The sequence below is a fragment of the Papaver somniferum genome, chromosome 10 (genome assembly GCF_003573695.1).
Source record: "Papaver somniferum cultivar HN1 chromosome 10, ASM357369v1, whole genome shotgun sequence".
Lineage (NCBI taxonomy): Eukaryota > Viridiplantae > Streptophyta > Magnoliopsida > Ranunculales > Papaveraceae > Papaver > Papaver somniferum.
The window spans coordinates 136,578,254-136,594,640 of NC_039367.1; the positions used below are offsets into that span (position 1 = coordinate 136,578,254).

General features: G+C 35.7%; 1 long non-coding RNA gene across 7 annotated transcripts; it reads right to left on the reverse strand.

Annotated features, from left to right (window-relative positions):
• Positions 1–341: 341 nt before the first annotated feature.
• On the reverse strand, positions 342–2,947 carry LOC113315159. 7 transcript variants are annotated; one of them, XR_003342786.1, is made up of 5 exons: positions 2,244–2,947; positions 2,064–2,105; positions 1,672–1,929; positions 1,509–1,588; positions 342–1,097 (listed from the first exon to the last, which is right to left on the reverse strand). It is a non-coding gene; the product is annotated as an uncharacterized LOC113315159 (long non-coding RNA). The 7 variants fall into 7 exon arrangements; XR_003342783.1 differs by having other exon boundaries at positions 1,672–2,105; positions 2,273–2,947; XR_003342784.1 differs by having other exon boundaries at positions 1,672–2,105; positions 2,266–2,947.
• Between the last annotated feature and the right edge of the window lie 13,440 nt (positions 2,948–16,387).

Genomic DNA, 16,387 nt, shown 5'->3' on the forward strand with positions numbered 1-16,387 from the left:
TAGGTTGCATAAGGGGGTTGTAGAAAGTCCTAAATTATATACAACTCTTAAGATAGAGTCGTAATCATAGTTGTAGTTTAGTTTTGTATGGGTGGTGAAAATATCCCATAAACTACCCTTGTTTGTGTTGTAGCACATTCGTCGACAACTAGGATTAGAGTTGTATGTCAATTTTTTGACAACAATGGGAAGAGTTGTATGACAATTCTTTGACAACTGTGAGAAGTGTTGTATGTCATCTCGTTGACAACTATATGGGAAGTGTTGTATGTCACTTCTGACAATTCTAATTTTGAGTTGTGGTACATCCTGGATTCAAAAAAAAAAATTGAGAGATTAGATACAAAATTAAATCTGTAATACTTTAATAACCATCTATTTACCAGAAACACAATACATAAATTTTCTTCTACCAGCTCAAATCTGTATTACAGTATTACCAGAATTGCACCAGCACCTGCAGCTCAGTTTCATACACTGCAACCCTAAGCATATATCTAGTTCATACACATCCCATTCAACTACTCATTGCAACTACCTCCATCTCTGTCAGTCCCAATTCAAATCATTGTTGTAGCTTCTGCAACACACAGCCAGTTCATATTCTTTGCCATCACTCACACAATCTTATCACTGTCTCAGCAGTTGTAACCCTTGAACACGATAGGCCGCCAACACCTCCATTTTCACTCCACAGTCCACCTGCAATGTCTCAGACCACCACCTTCACAACATAAGCACCCACCAGATTCACTTTCTCAACCTAGCAGACTCTCATCATCTCTAGTGTTCATAATTCACAGCCACTCTAGTTCTCAGCTCAACCATCCCCAAATCTGCATCTGCATCACTTGCACAATCCTGTGCAGTACCATCCTGACAAGCAGCAATATCAACTCCACCTGCATCACAACATCTCCTTCATGACCTAACCATTCTCTGCAGAACAACCATTGCACCTTGCTGTGATATAATCTCAGCACCTGTAATTGGTACATGTCCTAACATACATAATCTCAACACCTGTAATTGGTACCTGTCCTAACATACATCTACTGCCTGAGATACCCATTCACCAACAACTCGGCAGGTCCAAACTGCATAAAATATAAAACCACAAAGAAAAAAATTGCAGTCAATAAGAAGTGGCGGACAACACCTGCAGAAGTACATCAACAAGAGGCAACTGCTTATTGAAAATATTCGGTTTCTCCAGTGGAGGCACTCCAACAACACAATGGCACAAGGACATAATTAAACATCTTTTTGTGGAGAAGTCTTGGGAAAAAGGTTATTTGAATAACACAATGGCACAATGACATAAGCACATCAAAGACCAAACAATAGGTTATTTGAATTGCACTAGACTTTAGCAGACTTGGGCAAGGAAGAATGAAGACTAGGCTAAGCATCCCAAATGTAGCCAAGACCCATAATAGTTGCTCCTCTTCTAGCCAAAGCTTACGCTAGATTTAAGTGTTTGTAGAAACCAGAAGGTATAGACATACCAGAATTTTAGTGGCATTCTCTGTCACACGTACTCCCTCTTCACACACACAAAATGTATCGGTCAGCTTAATGCGCCCGCCTACAGAGAAGTCACGTTAGAGGCAATCAAAGACTAGTTATGAGTGTAAGTAAGCCGCTAATCACCAATACATAATAACCCACCAATGAGTTCAACAGGCATGCCTAAATCCTTTAATTTAAGATGCAAATTCCTTGCATTTGAACGGGGAGGCAAAGTCAGACAATCATTTTTCTGAAACACCAGCTCAATCAAACATAAGGAAGAAATAGTGAGATCACATCAAAGTAAAAATAACAATTATCAAACTGTACAAGGACCTCATCCATCTCTCTACCTGCAAAGTAAGAAAAACAATTATCAAACTTTACCATCCTGCAACCTCTCATCCATCTCTCTACCTGCAAATCGAGAACACCACCAAACTCAAATCTGAGTTTAACCCATCTTCTAATTCATCATCAATATCTCCAAAATCAACTTTCTCTCACCACCAGAATTCAATTCCACAACCACTAAATCAAACCCATTTTACCTTGACAGTTAACTGCAACCCAACATTTCAGTCTTAAACTGCCTGTGTAACAATCAAAATCATCACTATCAAATTCATATAAAACCCTATAAAATTCATGGTTTTTGTTCAAGAAATCAACAGAATTCTAAAATCTAAATAAAAATGATGAGAAATTAAGAAGAAAAAAGGAGAAATTACAGAAAATCAGGTTCGAGCTAACCAACAACCATTCCATTCTAATCAGCAACACCAACTCGAAATCAAGTTCGAGCTTCTTCCAAGCTTGAGCTTCAATTCTTCATCTACAATTTGAATTTCACCAATATCATAATTTCTTCATTATAATAACCACCACCATCAGCTCTTGATTTCTCATCACTTCAATCTTCTCAAACCCCTAATATCCAGTGAACCTATCTCTGTAACTTCAATCACCACCTTCATTCTCCCACTTATCCATTAATTCAGCAACAGAAGCTTTATTTCTTCGACCTACTCTTCTCGGCAAAGCAAACTTCGTACATCTGTTGTTTCTTTCTTGACTTAGCCTCATAGATCTCTCTAAACATCCTAGATTTCATTTAAGTGAAGAAAGCGAAGAAGAAGGAAACGTTAATGACAGAGATTTAGTATCTAGATTCACCGTACCACTAGGTTATTCTTCCTTTTTTTCCGGCTAGAAGCTGTATTTTAGTTCTTAAAATTGAGATTCAGGGTCGATTAGAATATCAGAACATGGTTTTGGGGGTAAGAATTTATATATTTAGAGTGAATTGAGTAAGAAACTGGAGATTTGGGTTATGAAATTGGAGTTTCCGAGAGTGATTGAAGATGAAGGTTTAGATTGGGGAAAGGGGAGAAATTAGGGTTTGCAGAGAGAGATGGAGATAAGAGGCGGAGAATGAGCAGAGGTTTTCTCTCTCTCTCCTTTACATAAGTTAAAAATACTATGGACCGTAGATAAGGAGGTCATACAGATTGCATAAATAATCGGACGATGTAGGTTCATTTTGGGATGTTCATAGGATTAAGAAGCTTGTGTGTTTCTCTTTGTGCTATTACAAACTCGTGTATTCGGTTTAATTATCAATTTTCGATATGAAAAAATATCGAAAAAAAATATTAATAAATTTAGGACATTGTTACCGAGATTCTGATATAAAAAAATCCAAAAAATATATAAGAATGAAGTTATAAAATCAGAAGTGAATTCGATAATTGGTGTGTTTCTTTGTGCTTTCTCTTTGTGCTTTTGTTCTTCCGGTTTGAATTTAGACTAGTCACATAGGTCACGAAGTAATTTCGACTATTCATATAGGTAATGAAGTAGGTTTAGTTCACACTCGTAGATTCAGGAAGCATAAAAACTATGAACCAAGAAGCTTCAGAAGGGTTCATACTTTAAACTTAGCATGATACATCACCGAAATCGATATATATGAAACTTATGTTTTGATTCAGACTTCAAATGTGGTGTAACGGCATACAAACTATGAACCGAGAATCTCCGGGAGGGTTCAGACATAAAAGTTAAAAAAAAAATTGGCACTCCGAGCTCGAAACCTGGCTGGGAGTGAACTACTATAAGTCTGAAACCTTGTAAGAACAATGAATCCATCGATTCATATCTAAGATTCAATTGGACTATTCTACAAAACCTTGAACACATCCCTTTTTGGCAACTTCGAGACTTAACCTGGCTTCGAGCTCGAAACCCGGTCCTGAGTGGACTAATTTAAGTCGGAAACTTCAAAAGAACGATGAATCCATCGATTCATATCTAGTATTCAATTGGAATATTCCACAAAACCTTGAACGCATCCCTTTTAGGCCACTTCGAGACTTAACCTGGCTCCGAGCTCGAAACCTGGCCCTGAGTGGACTAATTTAAGCCGAAAACTTCAAAAGAACGATGAATCCATCGATTCATATCTAAGATTCAACCGGAATATTCCACCAAACCTTGAACACATCCCTTTTTGGAAACTTCGAGACTAAACTTGGCTCCGAGCTCGAACCTAGCCGTGAGTGGACTAATTTAAGCCGAAAACTTCAAAAGAACGATGAATCCATCGATTCATATCTAAGATTCAATCGGAATATTCCATAAAATCATAACACATCCCTTTTTTGCCACTTCGAGACTTAACCTGGCTCCGAGCTCCAAACTTGCCCCTGAGTGGACTACTTTAAGCCGGAAAATTCGAAAGAACAATGAATCCAGTCGATTTATATCTAATATTTAATCGGAGTATTCCACCAAACCTTGAACACATCCCTTTTTGACAACTTCGAGACTTAACCTGGATCTGAGCGCGAAACCCTAAACAAACCATATTCTGGCATATTGTATGCATACCCTGGCTCCGAGATCGATACCTGGACGGGAGTGGATTACTATAAGTCGGAAACTTGGTAAGAACGGTGAATCCATCCATTTACAAGTAAGATTTATTTGGAGTATTCCCCGAAACCTTAAACAAACCCTATTCTGGCATATTGTATGCATACCCTGTCTCCGAGATCGAAACCTGGAAGTGAGTGGAATACTATAAGTCGGAAACTTGGTAAGAACGATGAATCCATCCATTTACAGGTAAGATTCCTTTGAGATATTCCCCAAAACCTTAAACAAACCCTATTCTAGCGTATTGTATCCATATCCTGGCTCCGAGATCGATACCTGGCCGGGAGTGGATTACTATAAGTCGGAAACTTGGTAAGAAAGATGAATCCCTCCATCTACAGGTAAGATTCCTTTGGAATATTCCCCGAAACCTTAAACAAACCCTATTATGGCATATTGTATGCATACCCTGGCTCCGAGATCGAAACCTGGACGTGAGTGGACTACTATAAGTCGGAAACTTGGTAAGAACGATGAATCCATCAATTTACAGGTAAGATTCCTTAGGAATATTCCCCGAAACTTTAAAAAAAACATATTTTGAAACATTATATGTATACCCTGGCTCTGAGGTCGAAACCTGGCGCGAGTGGACCACTATAAGCCGGAAACTTGGTAAGAACGATGAACCATCCATTTACAGGTAAGATTCCTTCGAAATATTCCCCGAAACTTTAAACAAGCACTATTATGGCATATTGTATGCATACACTACAACAAACTGGCGTATTTGTGACATTATGTTTGTAATATCATAGAAAACGTCATAAATATTAGTTATGTCTGACGGTTTTAGTGTCACAAATGTATTGTGTTTGCTAAATTCCCAGAAATGTCGGAATAGGTTATTTGCTACACATGCCATTGTGCCGCAAATATTTATTTTTAAAATTAAAAATTAAAAAAATTAATATGAATTTTCACAACGATTTTAAGCATCGGAAATTTATTATTTTTTAATTGTTAATTTAAAATAATTATCATTTTCTATAATCGACGCTTCATAAATGTTGCTAATAATCATATATATTTTTAACACTCAAATCTGTCAACAATATCCAATTATTAGCGACATTGTGTAATCACTGAGAAAAATATATTTTTATCTGCACTCTCATATGTTGCAAATAAGCTCATGTATTAACAACATTTTATCATGTTGGCAAAACCCTTTATTTGCCACTCAGTGATGATGCTATGATAATAATATTTTTTGCGACGCATGCATCTATTACAAATACCTTTGTACATTATCAACAAAATAAAATGTCGTAAATACAATGGTTATGCTTGACGTATATAATGCATGATAATTGTATTTTATTTTAAACGTTTCCATATGTCGTAAAAAAATAATTTGTACAATCTGCAGTTTTTCATATTACAACTAAAATTAGAACATCTTAGCTGATTAGAATAAATACGAATTGAGTTTTTCTTTTCAAATTTTATATCCACTGCGATGCTAAAAGTATTGCACAATTTTGTTGTGATCGCTAGAATGGACAAAATCTTTTAATGTAAATTTAGTTTCGTGGTACATCTCCGTTCCATACTTTATTTTTATTTTTTTTTATCATTTTCGAAAGTTTATTTACCAGTACTGTAGTTCAAAATGACAACTTCCATCAAAATGACAGGTAAACGTATCCAAACAACAAAAAATCAAGATCTTTTGCAAAGTGAAAGGAAAAAAAAAGGTCTACAGCAAAAAAAAATGTAGTTGCTAAATAATATTCTTTAATCAATATCACTATCGCCACCTGATATAATACCTTCATCTTCACTGTCATATTCACTCAAAAGACCGCCTTCTCCTTCAAGTTCTTCTTCTTCAATATAATCATCAGAACCTTCAAGATCAGCAATAAAAGTATCTATATCAACTTCTTCAGTCGCGACTTCATTCCTATTCAACCTTGAATTAGTAACTTCCTCGTTGCAACTTGATGCACTTCCACTAGTGGAAAATGAGGTTTCTAGGACCCACATCCGAGACCCTCAGTAACGGTAGTTGGACCCTTGACCAAACATAGCGGTCTCTGATATGATAAAAAAATGGAAAAATTTCGAGATGACTAATAGCGGTCTCTGAATAATTACTATTTTGCCCTAAATATGCGGCCGATCCCGCGACCCATTAAAATCGATTCACATATGATAATATTTTATTACTTGATCGAGGATATCAATACCTCTTTCTCTCTCTCCCATTTCTCATCTCACTTTCTCTTTCTTCTTTTGCTCTCTCGGTCTCCTCCTCATGCGCCTCTCTAATCCATCTTCTTTATCCTCACCACCAAATCGAAACTGAAAAAAAAAACATAAGAAATCAATTAAATCATTTCTCTTAAACCCAACCCGTTTCACCATCTTTTTCATCTCTTACAAAAAAATCATCGAATTCTCCAATAAAACTTGGAACCACAGACGTAAGCAAATAGGAAGAAAACAATTGTTCTTGAACCATCTTCTTCTTTTCATCTTTGTGTTAAGTTTGTAACTAACCGATCTACTTTTTTTTTGTTCGGTGGGTTTCGTTTTGTACAACTTTTATTCAGATTTGAAATGCAATTAGGGTTTCTATTTGAGAGTACTGTTAGGGTATCTATAAATTGTGTTTCTAGAACAATCCTGTCTATTTTCTTTAGCAATCGCTCTCTTTCTTCTTCTAATTGTTGTTTTTGATTTCAATTTTTAGTTATAAAGATGGAAGAATAATCGTGTTAAAAATGGGTGAGTTTTGTTGTTGAATATTGAAATCAGTTTGTGTATTGAAATGTCCCCTGTTTGGTTGTTTTAATCGACTTTGAATTGTTTTTGTTTTGTTTTCTGTTGATTGCAGTTGGGTCATTCTTAGATGCCATGGCAACAAACTTAAAGTGGATTGTTTTTAGGAGTTGTTGTTGTATCAATTTCAGGATCTGTTGTATTTGATTCATATTTAGATTCTCTCTAGGAAGTCTTTCGGGTAGGAGAGAAAATTTTCTGAGTCGCTCCAGCCATATATTATATGTCTTACAAATTAAGGTAAGTTCAAATTTTCATTGATACTAAAATTATGCTAATTGATTTTGTTTATGGAGTGGAATATTGAAATGAGTTTGTGTATTTTACAGGACTTAGGTTTGTGTAGTACTGGATACTAGTGTTGCTGAACATTTTCTCTGTAGTTTGCTTATGAAGATGCTAGAAGTTGAACATCCAGGTGCTAAGGTAATATCGATACATTAGGAATGCATACATTTTTTATTCTTTGGGTTTGTTTCTGTTCTTGAGAAGGATTAATTTTCAATTTTAGTTTGAGTTATATGCAAATGGATCCACTAAATGGTGATTGTAATGTCGCTTCAATTTATCGTACATTTATTGAGGAAGTTCCTTATGTGAATGAGATTAATCACAGGGTTTAAGCAGTGGCTCTTGCTATGTCACTTTCCTTGTCGAGGAGAAGGACGTCAGTATCTCAAACTTGTGGGAATGCAGGGCTATTCTGCGTAGAAGTGGTGTGGCTGAAGCTCTCACTACGAACCACAGTTCGAGGAGAAGATGAGTGGAACAAAGAACAAGGTAGTTATGTAGTAGATCACGAACTCCTTAAGAAGCAAAATTGTTGAGCTCTTGTAATGTTTTTGCCTTGTAGAATATGGAATGAAGTCACATGTATTAGAAAGCAATTAAATTCATGTCATATGTTTGTGTAGGTAATTTCTTTAGTCATTATACTATGTGGTTACTGTACTAGTTATGTGCTATAGGTTCATGTCGAATCATAAATATTCAATCATGTTGTTGGTTTCAGGGAGCACAATCTTAGGAAGGTGCTTCTGCGAAATTAATAACTTGAATTGTGTAAGCTCTTCTTCTCAAGCACCAAATATTGTCACTCGTGCTTGATACAAAGCCTAAAAGATATTAAAAAAAGAAAGGTAACTGTTCTCTATTGTTTTCTTTGATATATTTTAGAATTATTAACTTGAATTGTGTGTGCAGATGGTTTTTATGGAATCTTCTTGTCTTGGTTCCTTTTTCGAACTAACTTGAATGGCTTGGCAACATAGGATAGTTTAGTTGCTTATATACATAGTTAGAGACACTTTTCTTATATGGGTTTATAGATGGTGTGATTTCTGAAACGCATTTCTACTGTGTCCTATAATTGTTTGTTGAAATGTCACAAAGAATTACTATTAAAAGCATGATTGTATAAATGGGTTATACTCATGTCATGGTGTCTTTAAACAAGTATAAAGGTTCCATCATGATATGGGTTAGCCTCAAATTGAACTAGATAGTTATAGGTAATTATCCAACAACTTTCGGAAGATATTTCTCGTCGATTTTGGATGAGCGCCTAGGAAAATATACATGCTTTAGTATATGCAGTGAAAAGCAACAAAAATGATTAATACCTACAATTGCGTGAACAAAAATGATTCAGTACATTTTTATTGGGATTTTGTCAATGCTTTCTTCACGAGAAATGTTTATCTAGATCTCCTCTATAATCTGTTAAAACAGCATGATGTTTGGACTTATAAATTAGAAGTTATAGCTTGAAACGTACATGTAGTCACAGTTGAGTTTTCCTGAAGGCAGCACCTGACACAGTCTTGTCTTGTGATTTTGAAGCATTGACACTTTTAATTTGGCATGAGTTCCTTCTAGGAAGTTGTAAAGGGTTGTGAGAGCTTTCGGGAAAGGTGTAGCATGCTTGATTCAGGTCATTAATTTAGGAGTTATCGCATTGCAAAAACAGCATGTTGGTGCTGAAATTTCTGAAAAACGGCTCTGTTGGGATTTTTCTCATGATACGTTCCCACATTTTTGAATAACTTAGAGCATGAATTAGCTCGGGACTTAAACCAAGAACTTTTAGATATTTATGAGAACTTTTCCGTGAAGAAAGTAATTAAGAGACTTTATATTGCATTAAGGTAGATGTTTTTAACATGTAAATGGCTCTTGATATACTGTGTGAGTAGGGAAGAAATTCCAAATAATTCTTATTTTGCAAGCATTTTATTTAGTCTAAGAAGATTATAAATCCTTGAGTTTGGTTTACTTTGCGTACCTGACTTATCCATTCTGAATTTGGTATGTATGTGTGTATGGTTGTCGTCTATGGTGGCACAGCCAGGTGAAATGTTAATAACTTGGTGTTTTTAATCTGATTATTGATTATAAAATGTTTCATGAAATTATATTTGAGTCATGAGATTGTCATTTATAAACAAGTGCTGGACACATAATACCTTTATCTGCATTCATAATAGGAGAAGACACTCGGACATTGTGGAGAGACTACATAAGCAGCAGAAATCTCAATGATAAACAGTAAGTTCTGTCCCTAAAAGACCCTCTTCATCTTTACCTAGCTAGAGCCTTATTGGTGCTTACTTAGACTTGATCATCTTGTTAGTCAATGTAGCCTTATTCAACCCACCTGGTGCTCTAAATAGCACAAGTTTGGTGTATTCTATGAAGCATATTTTATTATATTAAGTTTTGTGAGTTCATAATTCTGTTAGAATGCGAATCTTTAGTCCTTAGAGGTACCCGAGTGTGTGCATTTTTTCGATTGATAATTACTTACATGAGTTTCGTTGTGTGTTTGTCTTGCAATGGTTACTTTAGTGTTCATACTTAAATTCTGAACTTCATTATGAAATGTTTTCTTGGAAAATGTATTTCGATGCAACCTTTCTTGATAATATTACGCTTAGCTTTTGATGTCATTGTGACATTCTATTTCTGTTTACATCACTGTATTTTTTAACCAAAGGAATACCAAACAGATAAGGCAGCCTTAGAATGGAAAAGTAGAGATGCCTCATGCACCTTATTCTTTGTCTAAAGCAGAAAGGGAAGTCATCTGTAAAACTCTTAGCACACTTAAAGTTCCAATTGGTTACAGTGCGAATTGGAAAAGGAAAGTATGCTTGAAAGACTTCCAATTGACCTGTTGCCTGTTGATACGAGCTTGAACATTATTCCCCTTTGATATTAGTATTTGCATACCAAAAGCATTCCACAAAAGTAATTCCCTTATAGTCCTTTTCTTTTCCATTCCCAGCTTTCTCCATTTATGTTTTCACTCTTGTGTTTTGATATGTAGGTTCTATTGATATCCTGGTTACTTTGGAGCTTACACCATAGTGAGAGGCATGGTATTCTCAAGGCATGTTTTATATGTTTCTTTTGGTTTGGAATTAGCTCTGCAGCTTTAAAATTTCGATTCTTGCCTATCACACATTGTCGGAACGTCGTCTATTAGTTGAGCATGTCGTTAGAACTTACTAGCTAGCTTGGACATGTGTTGTTCTGAACTAAGAATTTCATTCTTATGTGTAATTTAAACCCAATGAATGAAAGAATGGAAGTTGAATTCTCAATTGGAGTTTAAATTTGAGTTAAATTTGAATTTCAGTTTGACTTCGACTTGACTTTGCTGTGACTTTGACTTCCATTTGATTTGACTTTGACTTGAGTTCAATTTGACCTGACTTGACTTTGATGCAGTCAGATTTTTCAGATTTAGCCATTTCAGCAAATCTGAATCTATATTTTTTTTATATTATAATTTAAATCTGAGACCCACGGTTAAGGGTCTGTACCTCGTTACCATTAAAATACGTCGTTATTTTGAGACCCACGGCTTAAGGTCGTATGAGACAACGACGCTTTATCAGAGACCCCAACAGAGACGGTTGGAAGTAGTCGTATAATACGTATATATATGACTTGTTCTGACGGTCGCGGAACTTCTGTTTTCCACTAGTGTTCCAGAATTATCTTGGACGATGTTTTCTGTTATGAAGTGTTCATCTTGCTGATATGCCTCGTCATTATTTGGTTATGGCCCAACCTCTTTCTCTGAGACATCATAGACATTTCGAGGAATTACATGTTGAACAACATGCCATTTTCCACGCAGTTTAAGGTCTTTAAGGTAGAAAACTTGTTGCACTTGGTCAGCAAGCACAAAAGGATCGTCTTTGTACCACGTCTGAGAGAAGTTAAAACCAGTGAAATGGCTATCTGCAACAATATTTTTCCTTCTCTTATCGGTGTCCCACCAATCACATCTGAAAAGATAAACTTTCTTTCTACATAGGTAACTTAGCTCTAAGACATCTGTTAACACACCATAAAAATCAGCAAAATTAGACTGGTGCTCCCCCTTTACTACAACACCACTATTTTGTGTTCTCAAATTAACTTCCCGGTCCCTTGTATGAAATCGAATTGCATTAGTGATACACCCACTATATCGCACTACACGTGGATCAGGGCCAACTGCTAGTGAATATATTTCATCTGAAACATTAGGATAATTCTCTTCTCGCAAACAATTCACTATAAAAATGATAAAATGTTACCCAATGATAGATTTCACAAAGTCCGAGCAATCGTAAGAACCAAATAACATAAAGAAAGATGAATGCAACATCTTTAAGGATACCCAAAAGAATATCAGTTGAAAGGGACAGATCGTGTACATCGATATTATCTTGACCAGAAAGTAATTGACTTTTTATCTAAGGGACAAAAGCATGCAACATTACAGTATTAAGTAGCAGATTTGAGTTTGTAAGTCAGAGACAGATGAATGATCATGTTCAATAAAGTTGTTATAATACATTATTATGCCTGCTGAAATGGAGCAATAGTGACATGCTATATCTATTCATTACTTCAATACTCAATAGACAAGTGAGAAGTAAAACACTTTGGTATGCAACCAATCAATAAAGTGGACAAACAACAAATAGATGGATGACATGTTTTCAGGGTATATAAGAGACACTCAATGTTTAATAATAATTTAGGAGGAAATCTTAAAAGAAACATCAAATGAAAAAATTGGCAGTTAATAATATAAAATATAAAAATTGGCATCACATCTAGGTGCTTGCTGTCATCTTCGTATTTTAATATTATGTGTTATATCTTGGCTAACACGTATCTCATTTTCTTCATTATCACTAACAATTCAAAATTACCCGTTTCATTTATATATACACAGTATAATAGAGACAAAAAAGAGTATCAACTACTTAGACACAGTATAATACGTCCTCTACTGATAATGGTTTCGAAGTATGATAGCAGCAACAACAACGCCTAAAAATATAAAATAATCTGATTTGGTACTTACCCGTTCTTCAAACCATTTAGCAAAAAATCTTTCATGTCTCGTATCCACATTACGAGGGTCTTGCTTTTCTAGTTCTTCCATATGCTCTCTGCATATACATAATATATAAAAATGTCATTCTTTTAGTTACGCATAACAATTACGAATAACTTCATTCCAAATTATATTCACTTACTCAATGTACGGTAATAGCTCTCTAGTATTGTTCAGAACACAAAATCTAGCTTTGTTGATATCTTTCACGTCCAATATTACGTTTTTAGCAGCTCCAAGCGGTCGAGCATCATTTGAGAAAACACTCAGCCCCTTAACTGGTTGTCCAGAGCCACCATCGTGATTTCGATCTTCCCGGTTAAAACGTGTTTCAATTCCATGTAGATGCATAGAGCAAAAAGTAAGACATTCATTGTTAATGTATGCCTCGGCAATGGAACCTTCATGGCGTGCCTTGTTTCGTACATACTGCTTTAGTGTGCGTAAATACCTATTTCAAGATCATACATTGATTCAGTGAAGGACAATATAATATACAGATTCAATAAGTTCAAAGTTAGTTGTGCGCGTCCATATCTGTGCTACCCAGCTTCCTTGTAATATCTGTTAGAATGACTGTGTTCTTATCTTCAAATGAGGTCATATGTAACAGACATTTAACTGGAACTGACCTGTCCCCACCAACAAGTGGCAGGGCCTTATTTGAGGATAAGAACACAGTCAGCTACCTGACTGTGTATTCTTACAGTGTCGACGAATGCCTTTAAATACTTAACTATTTGGTTGGATGGATATTAATAATACACTGCAATTAATCATTTGCCAAATGACAGAGGGAGATAGCTTAACTTTTTTTTTTTTTTGAAGATCATGTAAAAGCAAATATCAATAAAGCATTTAAACTGAAAGATTGGCATAACTAAATCAAAGGTTAAGTATTTAAAGCATGAATTAGACGTACCCCCTAAGAAACATGAATTAAATAAAGCATTTAAACTGAAAGATTAGATGTACCCCCTAAGAAACATGAATTAAATACTCAAAGGTACCGCACGAACACGTACCCCCTAAGAAAAAAATAACGTGCTCGCCTTAATGGAGTTTGCATAACTAAATCAAAGGTTTATTAAGAGGACTTCAACTGCGACCAAATTGGAACGTCAGCTACTCACACATGGATTAGACATTTCTAGCCCTGTCTTAAGTGTAAAATTCACACGCATATTATAGCCCCGACTTTCTGTCTTGTTTTGGATGGTTTAAGCTAGCCCTAGCCTTAATGTAGCTCCGCCCCTGACTCAAGTCTATAAGCGAGGGAAAGACGATTATATTGGTAGCCTGCCTACCAGTTGTACAAGGCCCAAATACGAAACATGTACATCATCTGATACGGATACTTGAGCAAAGTAGTATAACTTCAAAAAATGAGAGTAATTGTGATACTAATTACCTTTCAATTGGGTACATCCAACGATATTGCACAGGTCCACCAAGAATAACTTCATGTGGTAAGTGAACTATCAAGTGAACCATAATATCAAAAAATGCTGGTGGAAAAATTTGCTCCAACTTGCATAGTATTACGGCAACATCCTTTTCCATTTTCTCTGGTACTTCTAGTCTTAATGTTTTCGAACACAATTCCTTAAAGAAAACACCAAGCTCAACTAACGCACTGGATATATTTTTCGGCAAAAAACCACGCAATGCAATAGGAATAATCTGCTGTAGAAATACATTACAGTCATGGCTCTTCATTCCAAATATCTTACCATCTTTTTCCTTTACACACCGAGCAATGTTTGAGGCATAGCCGTCAGGAAACTTCACTGACTTCAACCACTCGCATAACATTTTTCTCTCTGGAACCGATAAAGTATAATATGCAGGTGGCTTAATTAACTTGTTACCTCTCTTAGTTAGATGCAGCTCCTTCTTCAAACCCAATCTTTCTAGGTCTGCTCTAGATCTTATGGTGTCTTTAGTTTTCTTCTCTACGTCCATCAGCGTTCCTACAACATTATCACAAATATTTTTCTCCACATGCATAACATCAATGTTGTGCCGCAATTTATTAATCTTCCAATATGGTAATTCGAAAAAAATACTCTTTTTTGTCCAATTTAACTCAAAATCATACCGTTTCCTCTTTTTGGTGTTCGGTGCCTTCCCAAAATCTTGCTGCTCGACGACTTCTAGCTGTAGAAACACATAATCTCCAGACAACTCCTTTGGCTTCGATTTTTTTTCGGCTTTCCCATCAAATAAATGTTTGCCCCTGTATCTCCAAGCATGAGTTTGAGGCAAAAAACGTCGATGACCCATGTAACATATCTTTCGTCCACTCTTCAACCACATCGAACGTGTATCTTTATTACAAACAACACAAGCTAGATACCCATGAGTACTCCATCCAGATAAGTTTCCATATGAAGGAAAATCATTGATCGTCCATAACAACGCAGCATGAAGCTGAAATACTTCCTTTGAATCTGCATCAAAAGTCTGCACATCAATTTCCCATAACTCTTTTAATTCATCTATCAGCGGCCTCAGATAAACGTCGATATCATTTCCGGGACTGTTAGGTCCTGGTATTAGTAGAGTCAAAAATATGAAGGGCTCTTTCATGCATCTCCAAGGTGGAAAATTATGCGGAATAACAATTACAGGCCAAAAACTGTGTGGTTTTCCATTGAGGTCATTAGATGGAATAAACCCATCGCTTGCAATGCCAAGACGGACATTACGTGGATCTTTGGCAAACCAATCATGTTTCTCATCGAGATCTTGCCAAATTTTAGAATCTGCTGGATGCCTAAACACATTTTTCTCCGCTTTCTGTATTTTTTTCCAATATTTCATATCTTTAGCGATCATCCTTGACATGAACAATCTCTGCAGCCTTGGCTTGAGTGAAAAATAACGCAGTACTTTCTGAGGTATCTTCTTTCCTTTTCCCTCGACGACTTTATACCTCGGCTCATTGCACTTGGGACAGTTTTCAAGGTTCTCATTTTCCTTCCAGAAACACAAACTGATTTTAAAATTAGTATTGCAACCACTAGTTTTCTGTCTACAGAAACACAAATAACCTTTACATTCATCCCAACTAAGAATACTAGATCCTATTAACAACAATTGTCTCAAGATTTGGTAGAAAATAAATTGATTCAGAAAATATAGTACAATTATATATAAGAACATAGCATCTGCAACATTGCTTCAGGAAGTTGCACACGCGGAAAAAATAGAAAGAGACAACATTTTCTAGTTATATATTTGTCTCAAACAGATTAGCCTGGAAAAACTTACTCGAGCCAAACGTGATATTCTCCTTTTCTAACTTCGTCTTCAACTACGCTAGATTCACCTGAAACTAGGAAAAAAATATGGTTAGCCTGCTCCACTAAAATTTACGTAACAATACAAGTACGACTTGAAGATAACAAACAGTAAGAGAGATCACTTGGAAACACAAATAATTACAATCTCCAAAAAAATAATATTTAGTCCCCTATCACCTTAACAAGGAAACAAAAAGAACAAAATGAAACAAAATGGAGGCATAATCTTGTTAGAATGTCTGTTCCATCTGTGGTTAAATTGATGATAAGATGAACAAAAAAGAAATGACCTACGAATCAGTGATTTTTCCCAAATATTAAATCTTTACATTGCGTTTCAACTCCTAGTTCCATGTTTTACAAATTCTCTGTATCTATAGCACAAAGATTTGCAAAATAATAGACTAAAAACGCAACATCAAGTGTGAAAAGC